Raw genomic sequence first — 4,297 nt, forward strand, 5'->3', positions numbered from 1 at the left:
ACCTGCAGCATGAGAACATGATGAAAGGCTGCCAACTCACTTATTTTCCCTTGTTCGACATGGACACCTATCTCCTCTTACAGTCTGTGGGGCTAAAGCCAACAAGATAGACCACAGGGGAAATGGTGTCTTTCTGCATGTGGAAGTGACGATGTCCTTAATAAAGCTGGCTGCTGTCCCATTGTTTTCAAGGAGATTGAAGCCATGACCACAGACAAAGTGGCTGCCACTCTATGGCTCAGGAACTTGGTAGGAAATGTGGACTGTGAGGAGGAGCAGCAGACACACTTGGGGAAAATGAAGGGGAGCAGGAAGCAGATTTAGGGGCTGCAGGAAAACTGGGGGGCAGGAGGGAGGCTGAAGGTGGTGCAGAGGACAGTGATGTGGTGGGAGATAGAGGGGATAGAATGGCAGCTCCCCAGCCTGGGGGTAGTGGTGGGAAAAGTGCCAAGCAACCACGGGAAGGCAATATTGTAACACCGCCAACACCTGCACTGATCACGAGTCTCAGAATTTTGGAGCCAGCAGCAGGAACTGTTGTGATGACGTGAGAAGTTCCTCCAATCCAGTGATTTTTCAGGGCTGCAGAGAGCTCTGGGCAATGGTTCGAGGCTAAGAACACAGATCTACCTTGCCACTGAGCCCTGCTTTTTGTGTATGGCCCTGTAGCAATGAGAGGGTCCCTGGGCAAAAGGAGGCAGTAGAGTTGGGGAAAAGTGGCTGCTGAGTCTGGAGCCCCAGCCCCAGGGCTTCCCCTCTCCTTGGGATCTGGGCAGAGGAGAAGTCCTGGGCTGCAGTGAGGCAGAGAGGAGGGGAGTCAGGTAAGTGGTGGACACAAGTCCAGGGAAAGAGAGAATGCCAGGTGGGCAGCAAGGCCAGGGGAGGAGGGGAGATGCTGCTGCCAGGTTCGGGACAGGAGTGAGCACTGGGACAGCAAGCCACATGTTTTTGTGTGGGGAATGTCAGGGAGATGGGGCTTATGGGTCCAGGGAAGAGGAGAACAGTGGAGGCAGTAAGGTGGTGGCAGTGGAGAACTGCCAGCCATTTCCTAACCTGAGGGTGAGGAGAGGATTAGTGGGAGATGCATGCACTTAAGGTTAACTTTTGAACTTGAAATAATCACACACATTCACAAAGGAGTAGAGGAAGTTAAAAAGGTAAGAGACAAAAAACCATGATTTGATGTTTTTAAACTCATGATTTGTGGTGTCACTCATGATTTTTTCCCCCTTGTGTAATTGACAAACAGAATCTTTCACTTACATTTAAATTCTTCAGTGAAAAGTTTTGGAGTTTTCACTGGAAAACCAACATCCATTTTTGGGGTGTTGCCAAAACATTTTTTCAAGCAAAACTCCCATTTTTGATCTCTTGCAGTTGGCCATATTGCAAATAGGAAGATGAAGTTGCTGTCTAGAAGAGCATAGAGTCAGATGGTTAGCAGTATTGAAATTAGCAAGTACCTTTAAATATCTGGCACCAATTGCAGTATGGCGACACTTTCAGTACAGCAATTTGCAAAAGAAGGTTTCGGGTGAGGAAGGTTTTCAGAAGAGGAGTTGGAGGATGGAGAGAAGGGGCACACAAAAGGCTGATCCAAGGCCAAAGGGATATGTTGAAGGAAGGAGAAACCAGATATAAAATAGGAGAGATGGTGTGTGACCTGTGTGAGTACATTTTGTTAAAAGAGCAAAAGTGTCTTGAGCTACCAGTGTGGATCTTACATCACTGTATGATAATGTGACTAAAATAAATCAGGCAATAGCTTGGTAAACTAAGTGAAAAGCCTTGCATCAAGAAATATAGTTCAATGGTGCAATAAATATGTACGAGAATATCTTGTCCTCTTGGCAAAAGAAATGCCAGAATATTTTTCCATATTTCTGCCTTTGTTACTTCCGGTGAAAGAAATGCCCACAAACTAGGTCAGGATGACACATCACTGAAGAGAAGGCCTGCTGTGATGGCTGATCAAAACTGACTCTTTGGCACATTTTGGAATATACAAAATTCCACAATAATGTATGAACCTCACTGGGCAATCTGTGATACGCTTTTGGAACAGTTCAATGTACTGAAATTCTGAAAACTATATTTGTGCCCACAGGGGTAAAGTCAATTTAGTATTCAGCCTTTAAGGAAGATAGAAAGCATCTCCATAGACCAAACTGAAGTGTAGTTAACAACAAACCAATGCACTGTAGTCACCTTGAGTATAAAACCAGTGATTTCACAGCAGCTGGAGGTGAACGACAACCTATTCCCATAATGCTGCTTTACAAAAAAAAAAACAAAACAAAAAAAAAAACCCCTCACTTTAGTATTTTACAAGCAATTCAATGATGAGCTATAAACAAGCAGGACAAAGTCAAACAAGCAATCTAGTGGGAAATGTTGGTGATTTAATATTACATTAAGCTGATTTGGATAGTTAAGAATCAGTGGGTGCACTTGCACGGCAATAAACATGCAATAAAACAAACAAACAAGCAAATAAAAACATATAATCCTTTCAGTGGCTTGACAAGTGGAGGTAAAGAGGGAGAAGATTTCATGTATACACTAATGAGATTATATAAATGCAACCAGATGTCTTATGCTTCATAATACCCTGTGAGATATCAGTAGAAAGTGCTTTAAGGATTTCATTTTGAAATTCTGCCTTCTGCTTCCCTTCACTAATATTCTGTTTCTCTTTACAGTGGACACAGATCTGCTTGAAGCAGATGTTCAACTTGGTGCAATTCCATTCTTTTCATTTTAAAAGGATAAAGAGGTGCAAATAAATTTATGAATTTAGGGGCCCTAGAGCAGTAGTTTCCTGTTTGAGTAATGCTTGCATCAACAGAAGATTAAAAATGTGAACCCACTCTCTAGCACTTTGTATGCATTTTCAGTTTAATTGTATACTGTATTTTAAAAGCTTTAAACACTAGAATTTCATGATATAGTATTTATGGCAGAACTTAGAAAAAGTGTCACCATGGTAGCTATCCTTTTTTATTCTTTCTTAAAAGAACATGAACCTGGCAATAGAGGGCTGGATCATTTAAGGCTTGTCCCTGAGGACTGTAGTTCAATGTATAGCATATGAGCCTCATGGACCTATTACAGATGAGCTAATTGAGCTAAAATGGGCATTAATCTGATTGTTCATTACTCAGACCTGAACACATGAGATGTGAAACTCTAGGTAACCTGGTCCCAGCACCTGCAAACTTCAAATTGTCTCTTTTATTTAAGTCCACAATTAAAAATACAGCTAGCTAACATCTGTTGGTAAACAAGGGTTGGCTTTGGTCCTGAAGAGCTCCTGTGGCAGCTCAGACTTAAGGAATTATTGACTGGCTTTGGTCTGGCTTATGTTCATATCTGTACGTCCATCTCCACCTCCTTTCTGAATGAATGGCAGAGAACTGCTAGTGGGTAATGAGATCATAGAATATTAGAGTTGGAAGGGACCTCAGGAGGTCATCTAGTCCAACCCCCTGCTCAAAGCAGGACCAACCCCAACAAAAATCGAGTAAGTCCTACCCAAACCCAAATTTCTATTTCACTGCAAGGCAAGGCCCAGGGAGTTTATGCCACTGGCATTGTACCTTAAGTGGTCTATTGAAGGCTTCAGGTTGCACTACATGGCAGAACATTGAATAGACATGGGAAGGAGGCATGTGGCTGTGAAGCCACCAACTGCTCCCTTTGCATCAATATTTCCAAAGACCCCAGTGAGGGAAGGTATTCAGAACTTCATAGCCTAACCCTGTGGGTGCTAGGAGTGGTACCCAGAATATTGAATGGTGTAAATGAGGCATTTTTGGTTGGATAAAAATGTCACAGGTATCAGCTGTAGTGATCAGTGTGACAACCGAAGAACAGGACATAGGGTTGGGGTTATGCTTTAATAGAGAAGCCATATTAGGATTCTTTGTTTTAGTTTTAAGTTCCTAGCTGTGCCATTGAAAATCAGTAGGGAAGCTAGTGGTTGTACAGTACTTAACAAATGCTTTGGTGAGCTATCATGACTAAGTTTATAAACTAACAATAGACAATGCAAGTTTTAAAAAGGTGAAATGTAAGCAGAGACCAGACATCTATTTAGATGGAACTGGAGGAGTAAAGGCTGCATTTAACTCCAGGAAAGTCAAGATAACTGTGTAGCTGAGAATTAAAAAAGTTCTCTAATTATTTCCCTGTGTGTGGAGGACAAAAGAGGAGTTGTGAAGGAGAGAGAAATTCCAGATCTAGCAGTATAGCAGATTATTGTTCGAGAGAAAGCTTTCATGCTACTGGCTTGTCC

Source organism: Emydura macquarii, unplaced genomic scaffold (assembly GCF_026122565.2).
Source record: "Emydura macquarii macquarii isolate MOO-44397 ecotype Brisbane River unplaced genomic scaffold, CSIRO-AGI_Emac_v2 contig_499, whole genome shotgun sequence".
Lineage (NCBI taxonomy): Eukaryota > Metazoa > Chordata > Testudines > Chelidae > Emydura > Emydura macquarii.